Source organism: Serinus canaria, chromosome 2 (genome assembly GCF_022539315.1).
Source record: "Serinus canaria isolate serCan28SL12 chromosome 2, serCan2020, whole genome shotgun sequence".
NCBI lineage: Eukaryota > Metazoa > Chordata > Aves > Passeriformes > Fringillidae > Serinus > Serinus canaria.
In genome coordinates, this window is record NC_066315.1 from 85,690,757 (window position 1) to 85,713,071 (window position 22,315).

The window sequence follows — 22,315 nt, forward strand, 5'->3', positions numbered from 1 at the left end:
GCCTAATAATGCCCCAGACACCACTTCCAGCAAAGGACATCATCAACCCCTGCCAGGACTTTTTTTTAGTGCCACTGCAGATTTACAGAATGGACTTTTAGTCATTTTTTATTGCTAATATCACTTTGTATCACTCTGCTCATCTACTCAGACCATCTTTTTGGCCTTCTCTCGGCATGAGATGAGCATCCTATTTGAAAACTGAAGCAGAAGCAGGCTCTGTGTCCTGTCTCTGCAAAGAGCAGGCAAGACTGAGGAAGAGACTTGGCACAAGAGGCAAGGAAAGAAGGAAGTGAGAGGAGTAAGAGTAGCCTTAGAGCTAACACAGCTATTCTAGTCTGAATATGTGGTGGCAGAAATACTCAGAGGCACGTCTACCATATCTTAGGTGCTGTATAATGTCAGACAGAAACAGCAGGAGCTGAGGGCATTAAGCATCCAAGCATCCAAAAATATTTGATCTTTTGAGATTCAAAGTCAACTATATATATATATATTTTTTTTTCTTTGCACAATCCAAGAACCTTTCTCAGAGACTCAAAGGAGAAATGATGGTGGTCAGGGTAACTTTTGAATTTTGGCCATTGGCCTTGAGGCTTTTCTAAGAGATTTTCTTATTCTGACTGTTTTATTCTTCCTTTAAATATGAGACTGAGTTGTATTTCACCATATAAATGTCAGAAAAGCCTTACATCAGACCACTTGAAGTATAGCTCTCCCCTGATACCAAAACCAAGAATTAAAGTTTGTTTTTGGCGAGCTTACAGAGAGTCTTCGTCCCTACCTGCTAAATATGTTAGGGTTCCAAATAATTTCACAAGCTGTTCCAGATAATCACACAGTAAGTAGGTGAGGCAAATAGACTTATGACTTCTGTTTTTTTCCCAGCCAAGTTTTTAATCTCAGAAGTTACAGCAGAAAATCCCTTGGATATTTCTGTTACTGGTGACTTCTAGGCTGTGCTGGCTCAACAACAAATAAGAGAAGAAGGACACAGCAGCACTGATATGACCACAGTGCCACAGAAACCCACATACCCTCACACTCTATGGGACACGGATTTGTGAATGGCCCATTGGAAACATTTGTGGTTTTACTGTTGTTTTCAAAGCTCACAAAGTCAGGCTGGAGTATTTGTGACTGTTGAGTGGGTAGTCAGGGTGGGAGGAGGTAGGAATGAAGGCGAGAGTCCTTTCTGCATTTGAGCTGGCCACAGTGCTTTTCTTCAGCCTCCATCAGAGTGCTAACAACAGGGAAAGGGACTGCAGCTTGGAAATGTTAGTTCTTAAACTCATTCACTCTTGATCAGCCCAGAGACCACAGAGGTTACATTTATATTAGTTTAATATTTATGAGCCATGAAACAAGGTATTTCTGGTGAATAAAAGGTGAACTTCTACGTGAGCATGTAAAACTGAACTCTGTTTGGCCTTGATAGTTTGAAGATAAAGTGTTGAACTTGAACCTAGAAGAGGAATTTCTGTAGACCCTCCTGACCAGAAAGGTGACACACGCTTGCCCATGTGAATTAAATTGCTGTCTTTAACCTCTTGCTGCTACTACTGACACTGACATCACTTTGCTGCAAACAGTCCATCCCCTTTGTCAAAGAACTCCAGCTCCTGCCATCAAGGGGTTCATTAGTTTGAAATGAGGAGCCCTGACACAGTTTGGGCTTCTTCATAACCCTGACCTCACTGCTCACTGTGAAGCAATCACATTACTTTAAGTGCTCCCCTCTTGTCAAGTTGCCCCCCCACCTTACACTGATGTTCCTGTTTTCAGCAGTGTCTTTCATGTAAGAAGCCAAATAGTTTCTGTTAAATTAAACAAGTACTATCACCTCCCCTTTTCTTTCACATCTCTCAGGAAAATCAAAACCAAAGAACAACAAAACCTGTTCTATCTGGAGCACAGATCTGCCCCTCATTGCACATGGTGCCAACCCCCAGTAAGAGAGAGCCAGTGAATTTTCCTGCTGTTTGCAGGCAGAAAAAGGGGAGCACAGTTCCTTTCACAGCACTGGTGAAGGCTTCAGCCATTTCGTGCAGCCCAGCAGTGTTTCTAGTGTGTCTGCTCTGAGTTTGCCTTCCTGAGAGGAACCTGTGACAAAATGTAAAATATACATAAGCCCAATCTTATTAAGAGTGGCTTTCTGATTGCTGCTGGGTTCTCCCGGCTTCTAAACCAAAGGCTGCCATCCTCTATTCCCCGATAACACACGCTCAAGTAGGTGTGGGTGTCCCACTAAGCACATTGTCACCAGCTAGCAGTGACTGCCTCCACCTCTGAGCCCAGCCAGTGCAGCAATTGCACACAGCATTTGCACTCAGAGCTTCACACCTAATAATACTTCAGCACCTCTTTAGACTGCTTTATCCATTTTTGCCCATTTGCAAGCCTCAGGCTTCTGATAAGTAGATGGTAAGTGGAGCTTGTAAATTAAAAACCTACATGCTTCAGGCTTTTAGCATTAAAAGACCCCAAAGTTCTCCTAGTTCATACCACTGGCCATTAACATCGACTTCACTGTCAGCAGGTAAATCTGGTGGTAATATTTGCCTATTAAAAAGTCTATCACTGGCTTCAATTCACCAGCATTATCATTTTCCAGTGTTAGAGAGCAAGTTCAGAGGGTTGCAAATACCTGAGAGTGTTCTGCCCAAGGAAGATAAATGCCCATTTTTAAATCAATGTTTGGTGGCAGAGAACTGGAAAGGACTTAAAAGAAAGAAGGAATTAAATCTGTGTGTCCTGGTATAAGGAGTTGCTGTTAATGGGCTTATCTGATAACACAGAAGAGGCAGTTGTGTCCAGCCACAGCCCCAGGAGGTAAGAGCTGTGTTCTCATCTGGACTCAGATATTGATGTGCTGGGTAGCCTGGGGCTTGCTGACATCTCTTACTCTTACTTCTCTCAGCTGATGGCAGGACCAGGAGCCAGAATAAACCAAGTGTATTTGCACACCAAGGACAAGTGGCCCACCTTTAAAACATAGATCAAACCCTTTTTTTTTTACTTTCAGCTCTCTTATGGCCTATGCTCTTCTCTGGGAGATTGTTTTGACTGTAAATTGTAACCAAATAAGTTCATGACTGTGAAAAAATTAGTGACACCATTCTCTCTATTCTATCATGTGTTTGAGAAAAATGGAGAGAACACATGCAACAAGTTTGGAACTGAAAAATTCAGGTCAGCTTGAATGCCTGGTATGAAAACATTTTGGATATTTGTGCTTTAAATCTTGTGTTTTCTGACCTGCTCCATGGGAATACAACATATCCTACAGGAATGTTGTGAAGAGCAGCTAGAGTATCACTGGGAAAGTCAATAATTTTTACAGGGGATGAAAGTGGGCCATGTTCTGTTGGGGAACTTTGGAGATCTCAATTACCATGTAAGAACAAAATGCTCTTGGAATGTCAGACGTGTGGCAAGCCTGGCAGGGTAGGCTGATTCCAAGGCAAGGGGCAGAACACTTCTGGAGCACTGGTTATGTTTGGTGCTTCAGGACACATAAAAAGCACAGAATAAAATCCAGATCAGATAAGTAAGATCATCTTTCTTATGAAAGAGAAAGTGGTATTTAATATTTCTCCCTCAAGGCTTATAAACAGCTGCCACTCAGGCAGAATAGATAATACAACTTTCAGAATAATCTGTGAAATTGGGAACTGGAATATGAACCTTTCCAAGTGTAGTTTTTCCTTCTGGGTACCATGACTGCTCAGTGCCACTGAAAAAGGGGTCTGCTGGCCCCCTGCAAGATGTGTTCACAAATCACAGAGGAAGAGCCTGCCTAGAATGGAAAGGCAGAAGGATATGTTAGACAGATAGAGATATGCCAGCACAAATCTCTAAGGATCAGTTTATGAATATGTTCTGGTGTTATTAAACTCTCCTCAGATATTAATGGTATCCCACACTAAAACCAGGTAGATTTTACCTTTGTTAGCAGGGATCAAATTCAGATTCTGAGCAAATTCAGAGGCTTGAAAAACTATTCAGCTCTTTGCTAACTACTGTTTTTTTCTTAGTAACTTCACAAATTCACTGGAAATTGCCAGAATTCTGCAGCTGGGAAAAATATGTGTTCCTCATGCTCCTCCTCAGCAGACTATGGAACTCTCACATCAGACTAGTAGTCCCTTCCTGTTCTCACCTGCTCTCTGCTTATCCTGCTCCTCAGCCTTCCTGGCTGCAGCATTCCTGGAATAAGGAGCAAACCCCGTGCATGCCCAGGCTGGAAGAGCAAGTGTATCACCACCAGGGATATGCACAGGGAGCTCTGCATGACTCCAAACTGTGGAGAGATGTTTTCCAGGGTCTTTTGCAGCTCTTAAGGTTTGGGTGGGATCAAGGGGGCAATAAGACAAAGTTTCAGTGGCCAACCTGCTTTTGTGTGGAGAAGCATTGTCACAGGGATGGCTGGCAGCACGGTGATGCTCATGTTATCTTTTAGGCATCCCAATTCTGGCTGCAGATTTGTTCACTCTGCCACAGAAAAAGACATAAGCACAGAAAAGCAGAAAACAGCTAATTAACTTTCTCAGTTGGCCAGGGAACCAAACTGATATGTTTCAGAGAGAATCACAGCCTTCAGGCGGAGACCGTGGGTGAGACGGATAAAAAGTGGTGAAGTAAGGTTTTCCATAAGAAAACTCACTTGCTAGTGTACTGTGTAAAGTTGATAATGAGCATTGTCATGGCAGCATTCAGCTGAACCACTTCCCAACAAGCTCTGGAGCAAGCAAGCAGAAAGAGACTGAGCCTCCATTTTCTCTCCTGGATTTCTTCCTTGTCCAGAGATGGAGAACAGAACTAGAGGACAATAGGAGTGAACTCAGGGAATTCATAAACTACCTGCAGCTTTCTGTCGACTCTACAGTAGCCCCTGAATGACTGGGCTTTGGCATATGGATGCTAAGAGAGGTTTGAGCTGTTTATTACAAATCCTGCATTTGTGTAGGAGCCAAAATGTTTGCACATGAGAAATGTATTTCCCTAAGAGTTTCCTTTTATCACACGATCAAAACCAGCCATTACCCATTCAGCGATCTGAGATCACACATGGAAATTTGGGTGACCACTTGTGGCCTGCTCAGCATGAAGAGTGGATCAATGAAGTCTGCAGAAAATCTGCTGAGTAATATTGGGTTGGGCTTCTCACCAAAGAGATTGCCAGAGACTACAAATTACTTCATAAATATTGGTCTGTGAACAACTTATAAGCAAGAAGAGAAGTGAATAATTCATCTTTATTTGCAGGGAAACATCTAATCCTTTTTTTTTTTGCAAGCTAAGCAAATTAAATCCAGGAATTATGAGGAGATTGGGAGAAATATTTAAGATTAGAGTTGTACTTTAAATGTAAAGTTCCACAACTTGAACATTTTTCTTTCATTTCATTTTTATAGAAAGTTTGGCCAGGAACTTTTCATTACCTGAAGCTTTGTATTGACAGCCAGGAAGGAATCGCTGCAGCAAACTTCCAAGATATTCCTCAGAATGTGTTCCTCAGAACGTGTTCCATAAATAAAATTAGAATATATAAATATAAATAAATAAATAAATAAATAAATAAATAAATAAATAAATAAATAAATAAATATATATATATATATATAATATATATATATATAATATATTATATATATATATAATGTGAAATTACCAAGACATGAGCCCTGTGGTGATATTAAAAAAGAAAAAAACAAGAAAAGGAAAATTTAGTAATAGAGAATTTATTAGACAGAGTTGCAGCTTTCAGCTGACTTCAGTAAATGTCCTTTATTATCCTTGAAACTCCAGATTTCAGTGGCCCCTGTCTATCTAAAGTTCTGATTGCCACAGCATGGAGCCTAGATCAGAGTGAGAGCATGCTAACTCAGTGAGACCCTCTTTGCTGGCTTTAGCCAGAGCTGGCACATTGCTACATCACAGTTTGCCTTTCCTATCTCATGAACACTTTCTTCATGCTAAAGTCTTGTGGGGCATATTCCTTAGAAATAGAGAGTTTTAGAGACAAAGAGCTCTCTGCTGGGTGTATATGAAACTGCTAGGCCAAGAAATAAAATAACTGGGACTTTTTGTGGATTAGGTTTGTTGTCAAGGGCATGCCAGAAATTGCCATGCTGTTTGAACAAAAACACACAGCTTGTCCCAGGCCTGGGAGACAGAGTTTCTGCAGAGGTCTACATCTCCTGGTTGTTTAGGTAGGATCCCAAACATCTGCTTTTGATAAAATAGAAAATATTAAATTTCAAATATGGCAAGCTCTGTCTCTAATGTCTGGTGTTTTAAGCACCTAAAATTACATGTTAGCAGGTCCCATGCTCTGGGGGATCATGCTCTTATTTGTTACTCTTCTGATGTGTCTAAATTCCAAGATAAAATTATAAATTCAGTAACTGGCATTTAGAAAAGCCTAAATTTCTTAACTCATTATGCAAGAAGATTATCTCAGGCTGGCACGTCATCTCAAAAAAGTATTTTTATACAGCTTGAAAATTAAGACTGTATTAGACTTGATTATGTCACATTTGACCAGCACATTGTCACAGAATCTATTTTAAACATCCAAAAGTATCATTATCACTATTATTACTGTTCATTACCTAGACTAATGGGAGCCCCAAGCTCCTGCCAAGGTTCTAGAGCCAGTACAAAAGGAACTTTCCAGTTAACATTTCCTATACAGTTCAAAACCTGAAAAACCTTTCAAAAGTACCTTTAAAAGAAGACAGACCTCTTTCTTCAAATTCTGCTCAGAGGGGATTTTCTTTGTCTGAAAAGAACAAAGAACCATATTTTAGATTTGCAATCAGACTGAGACTGAAAACAAATGCAGCCATATAACCTGCTGTGAGAGAGAAAGTGTAAGAAATTATTTTCTGAACAGTGTTGCAGCAGAAATTAATTTTTGAGCAGATAAAGAGGAACCTTCTCATTAAATAACAGTACTAGAGCAAAGTCTGAACAAACAGGGCTTGCCTGCTTTTCTTCAATTTTATACCCTTTGTCTCATCATTAAACTTTGCAAAACACCTACATCTGGTGTAAAATTGTTATCTTTCAGGCAGCCCATAGCTACAAGATTTGGGGATGTGGACATAAATGTGACAAAATTGAATATGACACACTTCTGTGTGTTATACACTGAGAGGCAAACAGAGCCAGCACCAGTGAGTAAATGTTGAATGAATGTGTCCCTCTGAGCTGCAGACTTGCTTGGTTGCGGAGGGACTTTCAAATGGATGGCAACATCTAAGGGAAAAGAGCCAATAACCAGCCTGGGGCTGGCAGAACACATCCACCTCCTCTGCTGCCGTGAGCTACAGGAAGGGGCACACCTGCCTGTCAGGAGCAGTGTAACCAGGAGCAGTCCCTGGGGCCTTCCCTGCCCTCCTGTGAACCATCAGTCTGGCCAAGACTGAGACAGGCTCCAGCCATCACTTCCCATGTCTGAGGGGACAGCTTAACCACACCGTGTGCTGAATTTAAGAGTCCTCTGCTATCAGCCTTCTCCTCAAATGGTTATTGAGGGAACATGTTCAAGCCACCTCCTAACCTTCTCTTGGATAACTGAACTCCTAAAGGATGATGTCCTTTGTGTTCATATTGTCCTTTGTTTTTGGCTTGTTTTTAAAATTTCTTTGCATCTTTTCATCATCCTTTCATCATCCTAGCATCAAAGTCACCAGTGCTAGAGACAAATGCAAGGGGATCTTCAACAGCTCTGCACATGGAGGTGAACCTCAGTCTCCATGGCAATGGTGTGCATCCTCCTAGGTGTTTACCCAAAACCAGTGTTTGCTTGTTCTCTCTTTGCTATTAGCTTTTGAGGACCTTCCTTTCCCTTGGCCATCCTCCACAACATCTTATGCATTTCAAGTGGGAGTGCCTAAAGAATGGGGAGTTTTCAAGCCTAACTGATGGCTGAGTGTGAGGCAACATGGCAAATATTAATTGGGACTCTGTTCTTGATATGCTAAAAGACAGCAGGGAATAAAGAACAAAGTCACAGCTAGCAAATTGTCTGGAAGAAAAAGATGCTGCCACTGACTACAGCAAGTCACCTACTGTGTTAACAAGATGGACTTTCATTAATGTTTTTAGGGTTTAGTGTGAATTTCCTCCACACATAAAAATATTTTCAATCATGTAAGGAAGAAGAGGTCAACTTCATCCACTATTTTTTTCTGGGCAACAAAAATGCCCATGTAATGGGAATGCTCACAAAAGAGCTGAAGAGCAGAGAGAGGGGAGTGTGATCAGGGACAGTCACTGCCACCTCTTTACCAGGGTCCTGAAACACTCAGCTTCCTCTTTCGAGTAATGATGGAATTTCAACAATCTGAAGTGAAACATCTGTGAGTGAGCATGGAAAAGCTGGGGACATGAACAGCTTCTGCCAGAGCAAGATGAACAACCTGCATTATGCAAAAATATAGTGAGAAAAGCATGAGGCTCCTGGAGCAGCAGGGTGATAGTGGTTATGCAGAAAAATCTAGACAGTGTACAAATTAAATGGTGAGGGGTTATTTTCCTTTTTCACTTTTTTTTCCCCCTTTTTTTCCCTTTTTTTTTTTTTTTTAATTTTAATTAACCACCTTGTTTCCAGCCCCACCATCTGTGGTATCATGTTTGGTCTTTATAAGGTACTCTCAAAAGTAGGATAATTATGAACTTAGTAGCAAGATAGTATTTTTAATACTTCCTGTAATATGTTTCTAAGGTCTTAACCATATGTTTTCAGAAGACTGTATCATAGACAAACAGTGGGAAGCCAGGAACATGACAATAAATTCCTCTGGTAGAAAAGCTAAGAAAGAAAATAATAGTGGTCTCCCCCAGACCTTTTTCCTGCACTCTCTCTAAGGCAATAGGTGGTAGCATGTTTTCATGTGCAAGTATCTGGTCAATGGAGCAAAAAAGTCAGTCCACCATGAGAAAAATGAGTAAAATAGAGGCATATGAACATGAAACAACATCAAAGAAGAGAATAAACAATTTTCCTCCTAAAAATCAGTTCAATTTTAGGGTAGCAGCAGCTTCAAATGAGAAACAGGTTGTGTGAGCTGCCTGACATACCACATTACATTACATTACTCTGAGGACAGCATGATGACCCACTCTAAAAGCTGCAGAGATGAGTTTGAGAGCTGGTACCACAATGACAGGAGAAAAAAAACTGCCCTAAATCTGGGAAGAGTTTTTGACAATTATCTATTCAGAAATACTTCAAGCACCACAAGAATAGTGTCCAAAGCACAGCTTGTAAACTGCCATCATTTATTACAGTGAGGACATTTTGAGACCTGGGAGATATAAAACTGAGCCTGTGGGAAAAGAAAAGACCAAGAAATAAAGAGTCAGAGAGCACTGCTGTGAAAGGTAAACCATTTTAAAAAGTTAAAGATGGAAAAGTCTTGCTAGGTCATGTAAGTCAGTGCCCTTACAAGTGCAGGAGAGAGAGACACAACAACAAAAGCGCTCTGGGCTCCAACATCACACACTGGCTGAGGGTGAAGTGACAAATTACAGAGAAAATGGCCAGCCACCTCCAGGGAGGGGCTCTGCTGTGACTTCAGGGGAACCAGAAACACAGGGCTTGCTTAATCTTGACACCTGCCTATTACATCTCTCTTGGGAAGAGAAGTCTCTTGGAAAGACAATCATAAATATCTCCCTAAAGCTATTCCTTTTTCATTGCTGATAAATAAAAGACAGTGAAAAATTCTAGGTAAGAGAGGATACCAGGTCAGTGAGGGAGAAATGGGGGAGAGTTTGGTAATGGATTGGATCCTTCTGGCCCAGCTATGTTTCCAATTATTTGCAGGAATAGGTCAGTGACAGCAGTGCCAGCTGCTTCACTCAGAGGTAACACAACCCAGAAATGAGCAGCAGCAAATAGAGAAGAAATTGTAGAAAATAGGAGAAAAGAGAAATGACAAGGACAGGAGAAACCTTGCTGAATTTATGCTATCCCAAGCAGTACTGGGGAATAAGAATGGCTTTAACAAATGTCCTGTAGGGGAAAGGAAAGCCAGCCAGAAAGCAGTTTCCTTTATAAGTGAGAGGAAGATAAAAAAAAACCAGTATTTCTTTCGGGAACAAATCACCCCCTATTTTTTTTTCCAAATAAAACAGTAAAAAAAAAAAAAGGATCTAACAATTAGGAAGTAATGAAAATCCTATCTAAACAGCCATTATTGTAGTGCAGATTGCAGGAACAGTTGGAAATTTTGAATATCCACCATACAGATCAACTGGTCTGGTTGCACTCATCCTCAGGTGATGAGGGAATTAGCCAATTAAGTTACTGAACCATTGGCAATTATTTTTGAAAGTCATGGAGAACTATGGAAGTCCCAAAGGCTGGAAATAAAGCAAATATAGTATTGATTTACACAGAAGGAAGAATGATCTTGGCAATTACTGCCCAGCACTTTTATCTTCAATCTCCAGTAAAATAATCGACCCAGCAGTACAAAAAGAGCTATTAGAAAACTTCAAGAGGGCATTGGAAACATGAGCAACAAGTGCTGTGGGATAAAGAAAGAATCCATTCTAGAGGGAGTTATCGATGTTTTATACATAGAAGATTAGAATCAAAAGGTAAGGGATAAAAGTAATTAAATCAGAACAGAAGCCTCCCTTCAGCAACACTTAAGCACATGCTTAAATCTTTCCAAGTCAGTTTTGAGCAAGCATGTCATGAAAGGACAGGCTTGTTTGCATTCACAAAGTTCACCAAGGAGCATAAACAATTTGCTTAATAAAGACCTACAGGAAGAGCAACAGCAGAAGGGAGAGTGATAAGGAGCCCTGCACAGAACTGCAGCAGAGAGACTGATGAGGTAGCAGGAGCAAGATGTTCACGGGGTTCCTTCCAGTTCTGACTCTGAGTAATACCTTCATTAGAAATGCAAAAGATATTGCAAAGTGCACACTCAGGAACAGAGGGGAAAGGGCAAAAATACAGCAATACATATGTATCTAGAGAATTACAAGTGAGAAGTAACAAAAGGAAATCCAACGTAAAACAAAACCTGCACTAACCCCTGCTAATACGATACAAAGCAAGGTGCTTCAAGCAGGAGAAACCCAAAATAAACAATGTCAGGCGCTCAGGAAGAACAAAATGGGCCAGTAAATTGTTCACTGCTTAAAATTATGGATAAAGCCAGTGGATCATAATGAAGAGAGGTGATGGACTTTCTCACCTACTCCGTGCTGGGGAAGGAGAACTCACAGAGAGAACCCTCGTTACGTAGCAGAAAACCTAATTAGAAAAACTGTAGAGGGTCCAAAGGAAAAAAGGCAAAAATGAATAAGGTGTCAAGGTACAGCGTTTGGGGAGAGAATATGACATTAAAGTTTCATTATACAGCTTTGCTGTGTTACAAGACTTCAATCATGCCATCCACTGCATGTCCTATACAGAGAAAATTGCAGAATGGTGTCTGAGAGCTGCTCACACACAATCACTTTTTCTGATGTCTGTAGCTCCATTTCTGGCACAAAGACAAAAATTATGAGTTTACTACAACCCAAATACCTCCACACAAAATGGAAAGGTAAAGAGTGAGATTTTGTTATACTTCTTGCAAAAGCAAAGGTCAGATGTCATAGCTTAGAGAAAAGGGGAGTGACACGGATTTGAGGCATGTATTCCTGCTTCTAGACCCTAATGACTCCAAAATTTTCTACACATAAGACAAAATTACCTCTGAGATTGCCCTGTGGACTGCATAATCTCTACAGCCTTACCTACATGAGATAGATGTTAACAGCACATCAGATGTATCCCTGGTATCAGGGTTCAGGATGGGAGTCCCTCAAGAATATTAAGCACAGGTTCTGCAATTATTTTCAAAATTTACTTTTTCTTACTGATGGTAATAGATTTTTTTCCCCCTTATATAATTTCCTTTATTTCTTGCCATCTCTCATTCAGATCATCCCAATTATTTATCATTACTCCGTGCTATTTTTAAAGCTTAATACCTGTTTGAAGAATGCACACTCAGGCCTTGAAAAAGAGCAACAGTAATTCTGCCAGTTTATTGAAGAAAATTATAGGTAGACAATGGTGAGAAAACAATGTCAGAATAACACAGAAATGAGGGAACATACGTGGCTGGAAAAAATCTGATATATTAAATACTGATATAACTGCTTGGCAGAAGGTCGTGTAGGTGGTCAGCTATCATTTCTAAACCCCTGATTTAAATCAGGCAGGCCAGAGTTGACAAAAAACTTAATAACCATTAATGATCTCGTGCTGTCAGCTCAGGTCTGATTGTTAGCAGGTAACTGTCCAAAAGAGGTGTGGGCTCACGTGCACACCCAGAGCAGCTGATTACCTGGGCTGCCTGATTGCCTACTGCTAAACAGGTCAAGATGGGTATGAAATATCTTTTTGATGGCTACACATCAGCTCAGAATTCAGGACTGAGAGCTGTGCCTGAATGGTGTTGAGAAAGAGCTCTCTAGCTGCATTCACTCTCTGGCATTTCCCTTTGCAAGAGGCTTAACCAGGGAGGCTACAAAAGACTCAAAAGCACCTCCTTTTGCCTGTGTGCTGCTGCATGGCTGTATCCTGACATGGAGGTGGAAAAGCAGCTGTCCCCTTTAGGGTCCCCTGTCTTTATCACAACTCCCAGCCCCATTTCAGTCTTCCAGTAATATTATCAACCCCCCAGCTTTTCTAGATATAACTAAAACCACCATAGCCACACACAGTTATGGATGCTGTAGGATTTTGTTTCCAAGATCTTATTTTCATTTTTGCAGAAATATCTGTATCTTGAGCCAAAACTTCCCAAGACTGCTCTACGCCTGAGGGAAAATTTTGTTTTGTCTTTTTGAAGGCTTGATCAAATGCTGTACAGCCAGGGGTTTAGAACAAGGAGACAAAAGAAAAAGAATATGGCTTTTTTTATAGCAAAAATAGTTGAGACTTCATTTGAGCTTTCTTTATAGTTTCAGCCACAAAGAGATCAACTGCAAAAATGTTTGACAGGATGGTAGCTTTTACAGAAGGCATGATGAGGTTTTGAAAGTCATATTTAGTGACGCAGGGAATTTTTTACACGCTCTCCTCTCTCAGCTCCAGCATCTCTAATAATACAACTTCCAAACAACATTCTCTGAGAGGGCTGCTTGCTGTCTCAGTCTTTCTGACTTTGCCTTTTTTTTTTTAATTTTGAAATGCTTCATTTTAGATTCAGAAAACTGATGTGAGTTACAGAAATGCTGGCATAACCTATCTGCATTCAAAACAAAGGAGTGAGAATGGGAAGAAATACAAAAACGCCATCTCACAAAATAATACATTCAAATCCTTCAGCAATATTGAGGTAGCACTATCCCTGGGGGTTACCTATTTACTTTTGACACTTTTTTGGCTTAATCTCTGCCTAGATGAAACACTAACTTGTGACCAGTTATAGTTCCAGCCTCTTAGGGAAAAAAAAAAATCAGGCAATGGTTAATAAAAGCAAGCAATAGGTTATTTTCCATCAACTCATCTGAAGAATTTCTTCAACCAAAATACCTGACACAGCAGCTATCACATTTCTGAGGGCTCTCCAAAGATTTACAGCAATTTATTCTCAAAAAAATTAAAATTAAATCTGATTTTAGGAGCAAAGAAATGGGGGAATTATTGCCTGGAGGATTAAAAGAAAAAAACCTCACTGAAAGTCAGGTAATAAAGTCAGAGTCTTTCAGCTTTGGACATTCACCGGTGGCATTTTTCAAATACCCATGTATTAAAATATATTAATATTTCTGCTGGCCTGTGAAGTATTACTGACTCTGCCACAGTCTCAGCCATTCCTGAGGAAGCAGTCTCAGGTGCCAGTGACAAGCTTCAGCAGCTACACAAGGAAGCCTTCCAACTCATCATGGTGAATTAGAAGCCTAGCAGCACTGTGTTTAATATCCCCCTTGGAAAGGCACAATTCTGTTAGCAATATAGCACTCAGGAACCCCTTCAGAGCCCTAGTCTGGAAATCCCTAGGCCATCCTATCTCTTCATGCCTTTCTGAGCTGGCTGCTCCCTTCCCTCAGACGTCCTGAGGCAAGAATGCCTGCTCCCCAAAATAGCTCAGAGCTGACATCTTTACCTGCAATGCTTGCTCAGCCCCACGGTCTCTGATGCACAAACGAACCAGCAGTGCTGAAGTGAAAGATAAGAATTTTTTAATTGCAGTCGATGAACTACCAGGATTTTGAATCCTTTTTACATCTTCAGCAATTTTTTGTTAGCATCGCTTTGAGGAACATTAAAAAAAAAAAAGAAAAAAAAAAAAGTAGTTCACGGATTCTTTTGGGCTTCGCTCTGATTTTGGGGTTGAGCTAAATGTTAAATCACAAAGGACTAAAAATATTTCCTACTAGGCTTTCTTTAAATTTAGGATGGTGAGTAACATTGCAATTTCACTCCTCTTTAGTTGGCACTGGTCAGGCTACACGGTAATTATTCTGTCCAGCTTTGTGTCCCCAGACACAAGGAAGTTGACCAACAGAGTAAACTAAGCAGAGGGCCACCAAGATCCTTTGTGCTGTGTGCTATAAGGCTGAGGAAACAAGGCTCTGTCATGCTAGAGGAAAAAAACCCAACAATCTACCAGCAGTCTGCCAGTACTTACAAAGAGGTTATTGAGAAGATGGGAGCAGGCTCTTCACTGAGATGTGTGATCACAGAGCAGGACTGTGGCCATAAAATGAATAAGGGTGTACCCAGACAGGATGTAAGGAGAAACTTTTCCCCAATGAGAAAGTCAGACTTTGGGGCAGATTATCCAAAGGTTGTGCAGGCTCTATCCTTGAGGGTTTCCAGTGCCTGACTGGATAAACCCAGAGAAGCCAGCTCTGGCTCCAGCAGGCTCTGCTTGCAGGTGTGATCTCCCTAAAGCCCTTCCCTCCAGACTGTGTGGTTCTGCAGCTCTCCAGGCACTGCACATTACAAACTCTACAAATTGATCCACATTGTGGACACAGGCTGTGGTGACTTTATACACTGATTATCTTGGTGGAGCTCAAGGATTGGGGGGAGGCATTGAAGGCCTCCATCCTCTTTTGCTGCACATCTGGGAGTTCCAAGAAACTATGCCTTCAAGCTCTGGAGCATTACTATGGCCCATAGTGTTCATGACTTAATGTACTGACACTGCATTCAAGCCAATCCTTTAGATATCCTGGATGACTCTGAATTATTTTGGTCCTCGCATTCTATTCCATAAAGCAGAAACATCTACAGAAAGAAGCAGGAAACTTTCAGGGAGATTTTAATCCAGTGTCTTTCTACTGAAGGCTGCCTTGTCCTGCTTTCCATTTGCGCAGCTCCTGGAGCACAGTGTGCCACGGGGATGTGCAGCTGTGGCTCACAAATACAGCTGTTTCCCTGACTATTTGTTGATGTGCTTTATTGCTCTGCTTGGAACCATTGCCCACTTAAGAATACTATTATTAACTGCTCATGCAATTGCAGTTCTGCAAAAGCTGCTTCTCAACACAGTATTGACATGTCTAATGATTTGCACAAAACCATTTTTGTGGTTACTGAGCAGGCACACACAGCCCCACACCTGTCAGAAACAGCATGCTGAGAAGCCAGAGTTATCCTCTCACTTGACTTGTTCCTCTTGTGCCTACTTTCTGAAAGTAAGGGGGACACACCAGAGACTTTTCTGTCTAAATTGGGAAAGTTATTTTCAGCATGACTAGTCTCTGCCATACACGGCAGTGGAGGTGGAGGTGTTCAGGGCTTAGGGACTGAGCTCTTCCATATTCCCACTGCTGGATGGCACTCAAATATTTTATCATCCTGGCCTCCTTATCCATCCAAGCAACAGTTTCTCCATGTAGTAACACACAACCCTCTGCTAGAAAATTAATGTAAATCCCAGAGCTGTGGAGACAGTCCTGAGGACTTCAAAAATTCCCCCAGATTGTAGGCAGATCCATGCACATACCAATATGTTTTAAACAGGCACTCTCCCCATCCAAGCTCATGCTCCTGTTTTATCTGTGCATGCAGCCACAGGCTGCCTCCCCAGACAGCTGAGGACAGTGATCTGGGAAGTACACTGGGCTCCTCCAACCAAACCATCCACAAGGAACGGTGGTGACAGCGGGGAAGGCTCCAGTGCCAGCTCTGGCACAGACTCATGGCTTTCCCTGCTGCAGCTGTCTCCCTGCCAGAACCCAGTACAGGGCTTGGTTTGGGTTACCTTACTGCAAAGTTTCAGAGCAGAAGGAACTCTGACATTGTTTAATGGAACCTCTCATGTAGCAAAATTACACCTTTTGTACAAAATAGAGAGGAGACCTGGATTTGATTAAAGACACCAGCTGGATAAGCATTGGTGGCACAGAAACCTTTGCCTGGAGTGCAGACTTTGGCATCAGGAACTGCACTGCTGTTTGCCTGGGACAGAAAACCATCTGCAGTGTCTGAAGAAGGAGGGAATAATAGCAGCCTTTTCTTTCCCTCTGCTGGCAGAAAGGAGAGGAGCACTGTGGCTTTGTGCTCATCCTGAGCCTTCAGAGCTGGGTGCCTCATACTTCCTTCAGTAAGGGACATGTAACTAAAAACAACTATACGGATTTTTCTCTTCTTTTTTTCCCATTATTGAAATTGTCCTCCTTTATCACACTCTGCAAATTTTTTAGATTAGAACAAGTGTTTTCAGCCTGGTTATGTACTCTTGACAACAGCGTTTTATAATGAATAGACTTGACAGCCCTCTAACTATTGACTCTCACATTAAAAGAAATGGATTGAGATTTCCAGCAGAATAATTATACTCATATAAAATCAGTGATTAATGAGCTTTTTCTAGGAGAGCTAAAACCACTGAATCATAACATGTAACTTTCATATCAAGGGCAACAATCACGGTGTCAGGAATTTGTAGGCATGCATAAAAACAAAACCCCAAAATGTGTACTCATTTTACAACCCATGCAAGCTATCAATTCCTCTGAAGTGGCAAGGGATGTATGTCGGGGGGAATTTGTGCTTCACAGTTTCACATTAGTTTTTATCCTGATATCACCTCTGCATTGTGAGACTTCCAGTAGATCCCGTGGCCCCCGTCCAAATCAGCCTGCTCACATAAAATAACTATTCACCTTTGCATTCTTCCTCTCCCAACCTCCAAACACATTCTTGTAAAGCTTAAAAAGGAAACTTTGGCTGGCTAGGAGTTTTGTTGTTTGCAGGCTGGGCCCTTAAACATGATGATGACAAAGGCCAGAGGATGGGGAGACTGAGAGCCTGCCCCTACATACCAACACCCATCATGCGCTTCTGCCACTTCTCATTTGCTGTGGACAGGAAGACAAAATGTAGAAACAGTGCAGGAAAGGTCATTCTCAAGTTATTTCAAACCCAGCTGAAGCTCTGATCTGCCAGATGTCTTACAAGCAAGTCGAATTTTTTCATGAAATTCCGTATCAATTTCCACACCAAAGAGGTTCAGAGAAGCTTAAACCTCTGTCTGAGCCTCCAAACCTTTTGAAGTTTGCCATCACTGCCATTTTTCTCCTATGCTGCTGTTTTCTCTCACTCTGACTTTGCTCTTACAGAACTACCCAGCCCTGATAACCATGAAGAAAATGATAGGAGAGAGGACTTATAAATAGAAGGAAAAGTAGTGTTTTTAGAAATTACAGGCTGGCACATGGAAAATTATGGCCAGTGATCCAGGGAAATCCTAACACAGGGTATCTGGTAACTGTGACTTTGAGCACAAGCCAGTAAACCTAACACAGACATTTGCTTGTGTTATTTTATACCTCTGCTCGTGCTCACCTGTCGTGCTCAACCATTTAATCTGAGATGACAGAAGGAAGACCTACATGCAGAAAGATGTGGGCCTGGCAGTCAGGAGATGGCTTTCAATTTCTGGCCCTGCTGCCTGCTGCCCTGGGCAGGTCACCTCACCTCTTACAGAGGAGTCAGGAGATCTCTCTCCTTCCTAGGTTATGGTGAGGCTTCACTCATCTTGCACTGAAGACAATCTTCCAGTGAACTGCCAGCATGTGTGACTAATATGAAGGTGGGCCAAATGTTGGTGCTCTTATTCATCTTGGACCATGTGGAACCCCATTTTATCCCCTGAAAAGCTGGGATCCTTAAAAATGTAGGATCAACACCTTCTTCTTTGAGACTGTAGATGGCAGAGAAAACTGAGAGGGCATAGAGGAAATTTTAAATAATGAAAGTAAATTAGGAAATTGAACTGTTGCCTGCAAACCAGAGGCACAATTCCCTACAGTGCCTTTTCCTGGGGCCAGGAGCACAGTGGCTATTTGTTATGAGCAGAGGTGTAGTGCTGCCATGGTAATTGAAACAGACTGCTCCCTCTGGCATACACCAAGCAGCAGTAGTTTACTGTGAGGGAGGGCTAGACAAGTAGGAGAATGGAAGAAAAAACATGTTAAAATATGGGTAAAAGTGCCCATGAATAGCTAAAAGCATGACCTCATTGTGTTCAGCATCACACCAAGTCCAGCAATGCCACAGGTGGCAGATCAGCAGTGCCTATTTACCTGCAGCTTTGCTTCCAGGAGAGCAGGGCTTGCCTTTCACTCTCAGAGCTCTCCCTCAGGCCGACAGGTTGGCAATTGCTGCTTGATCACTGGAATATTTAATGCAATAGGAATCTCCTGCAGGGATATGGCAATACAGTCCTGGTTTCTCCAGCTATTTCCCCCTTGGTTTCTCCAGCTGTTCCATGCCCAGCTATGTCTTTGAGCATTGTAAAGTGTTAGCTGTTGATCATGATGAAAACATCTATAGCTGGAAGAAAAGAGAGAGAACTGCTTCACTTCTCTATGGTCAGGACAAAGATGCACAGTATTTTGTTGGTAATAGGGTTTTGTTCTGTTTTGTGTTCTTTTAATGTACTCCCTAGACTTATTCTCTGTAATTTCTCACTTTGTAGAAAAAGACCTGTGGGTTTCCTTCAGCTCTCTGCCAGTATCTGCATAATAATTCTGGATACATTAAAACATGTGGACAGAGCACCAAAATAGGTACTCTTGACCCTTTCTTTTATTGTTAGTAATTGGGAGCATTGTTAGTGCTCATAACCACAGCAACATTCAAAATGAGCTGGATGTTGGTGGGCAAGATTCAAGAGCACAGCTCCAGCCCTGGGTGAGCACGGTCTGGGATGCTGCAACAGCCAGTGGAGAGACTCAGATCTGGGCTTTGATGTTTGGTCCTACTCACTGAAGCCTAGAGTCAGATGTAAACCTTGTGTCTCAAATTATCCCTCTTGAAAATAATATTCCTAGTGATGTTAGGACAGAAGAAACATCAGTGAATAGCTGCAATTCTGCAATCCTTTTTCTTAGTGCACACAATATTTCAGGAGATGCCAGAAGAGAACGTGGATGCTCAATTTCCATTTCTTTAACAAAGGCTGTTGCAGGAATGCAATGAAAGCCATCAGTTCCTTTCATCATTTTGTCTTCCAGAGTGGCAATGATAAAGCTCTGGGCTCCTGTTTCGTGGTGTTTCCAAATGAACAGCATTTCTTTTGCAGCCACTAAGCTGGGAACTTGCTGTGTCATGCTGTTCTGGAAGCTCACCAAGAGATTTGGAACCACTCGGGATTTTTTCTTCCCCTCATACCTTTACTAGAAATAGAAGTTTTAAAGGCCAGATTCTGGAGTAGAAGCTTCCTTGTCACCATTCCACCTATTAGTCATGACCAAGTCCACTTCTTCTGTAACAGAATCATGGGATCTATGATGCTAAGATGAATAGGAAGCGGCAAAAGATATTTTAATTACCAAAGATGGAACACATTTTCAGGACAGATCTAAAATCTACAGATCTCAGTGGAAGCCTTTTTCCACTGAACTAGGCAGGCTTTTGAGCAGATCCCCAGTTAATGAAAATTGTGTTGCTGCTATTTAGTTCTTTTTCACCGTAGGCTGATCAACCTCTGCCTTTGTCACTCATCTCAGAGTTGGCCCTCCCTCCAGCCTGGACAGAAACTCTGGCTCCTTGGCTTGGCTGGTCATTCTGCCTTTTACTTCACCTCTCCATTTTCTCTGCTGCTCTTCCTGGCTGCTAAATGCTCTTTTTGCTGACTCCCAGGAGGAGAGACAAAGTTTTACAGAAGAGCAGTGAAGCTGAAATGGCTGCTACTGAGAAAGAAATCCCCGGGTCTTCACAGCCCTGCAGAGCTGCTGAAAAGTACAATAAAGATGAGAATGGTGAAGAATGTATAAGAATGGAAATTGCTTTAAAGGGCCCACGAGATTGATATTGCTCATGAAGCATAAGACACCACCTCTCTAAGTGGCAGGGACGGTTTCTCCACTCTCTAAGAGATCCTTATCCTCCTCAGGACATCTGCAGGAGACCATTTCTGTAAATTGCAGTTCGAGAGCCTGTCACCTGATGTGGCTCCTGGGGGCAAAAGCAGCATCACTTCACTGCAATCTCAGCACGAAAAAGTTAAAAAAGTATATGTCACTGAGACCAATTGTACCTGCAGAGTAAAAAAGGTCACACATGAATGCATGAAAACTGGACATGCTGCATAAACTGTTGACTGAAATCTCCTTTTCACTCATATGTCAACACAATGAGTGTAAACTGGATCAGGACACAAAGAGAAATAAGACTGACAATTTTTCAGATTAATGAACTTTGTCTGCATTTTCTTTCATTTTGTTTTTCCCATGGTACAGTGGCTTCTGAGACTTTAGGTGGGCTAGACATACTTTCTCCTTCCACTGGTAATTAAAATACTGAGATTACGTACAGGAGAAATAAAGTAATTGGGGCTACTGACTTCTTCTTTCATGATGTGAAATTCTGGAAGAATTTTATGGCCTTGCCTCTGAATTTCAAAGCAGATGTTGGTTGTTGCCGGCAGTTGGATCAGTCTGTGGTGTAAATGATTGTGAGCACAGTGACAGTGCCGTTGATTTCATTACGGCAGCTCCTATAACACTGTGTCATGTGCTTTATGGTCTTACAAATAACAATTGCATAAGCACAGCCTGTGGTGCCAGCAGTTATATTATCTCCAGGACAAAAAGAGATGCATGTGGACTTAATGAAGAGAAAGTGAAGCATTCGTTAAGGCTGTAAATGAAATAGGAAATTATTTCATCTAGAGGAGCATATTGGGTGCCATTGCTTTGTTATCTGATTTCCTGTTGCACTAGTAGAGACAGTGTGTTTTAATTAAGGTTTTATAAAGACTTCATTGAGAAAAGATTTATGGAGCCAGATTCTGTTAGCGCGGTTCTATCAAAACCAAAGGGCTGTGTGGAATTGCCTAAAATTTTCCAGAATTTCCTTTTAAAAGCAAGCTGGGGAAAAGCTGTGATTAAAATATGCAGACATAGCCTTTCCATATAGTCATATGACATTTCCATCATCCTGATTTGAAATAATTTTTTGTCTTAACATTTTAACAAATTTCATGTTGTATAATATAGTAGCTTGCACATAGTCATAGGCATATTCATAGCACTCCAATTTGCCCTTTGTATGTTTTGCACATTATTCAGTGCAATATAATGCAAAACTAGAAGTCAAATCTGGAAGGAAACAGATCTAACTGCTTTAAAAGCACTTGTTTCTGTGGATAATTGAAACATCTTTCAACATAGTTCTTATTCACAGGAGTGATGTTCTCCAGCAAGTCAGATGTTCATCTTCCTTCATAGCTTCGATTCAAATCAGATAAAAAATGAAGAACGGGAAGTCAGGAAAGCCATTTAAGAAGACAGGAAAGATAGAAAAGCATTTTTACCTTGAAACTAACAAAGCTAGAAAGGCACAGAAAAGGTTACTGGAGAGACAGTGTGCACATGAATACCTGCACACACAGACCCACCTGTGCAGTACAGTATAATCTTTGCTCAGGCTCCATATATTTGGTCCCTGGCTCTACTTTGGCAATTGATGAAATGGCACACACTGAAAGGAAGTGCTTTTTGTCCAAAGGCTGCAATTGCAATACACAGGATATGAAGGAAGCATCATGACCTGGTGGAAACCAGCCTCAGAAAGACAAAGCTCACCAAGTCAGCAATGTCCCTTTTAATCACATGAGAGCTGAATACCTAAATGTCTTTGAAGATTCACCCCTACACAACAGCTCCAAGGACCCAAAAAAACATATAGCTGGGGGGCATACATAAGCCAGATATTTTTAATGTCCTAATTGAATGCTTTAGCCAAAAAAATCAGTTTCCTCCCCGCCTGCATGAGACTGCTGCTCATGTGGCATTCGCTGCCTTATGTTCTCCTGCGATA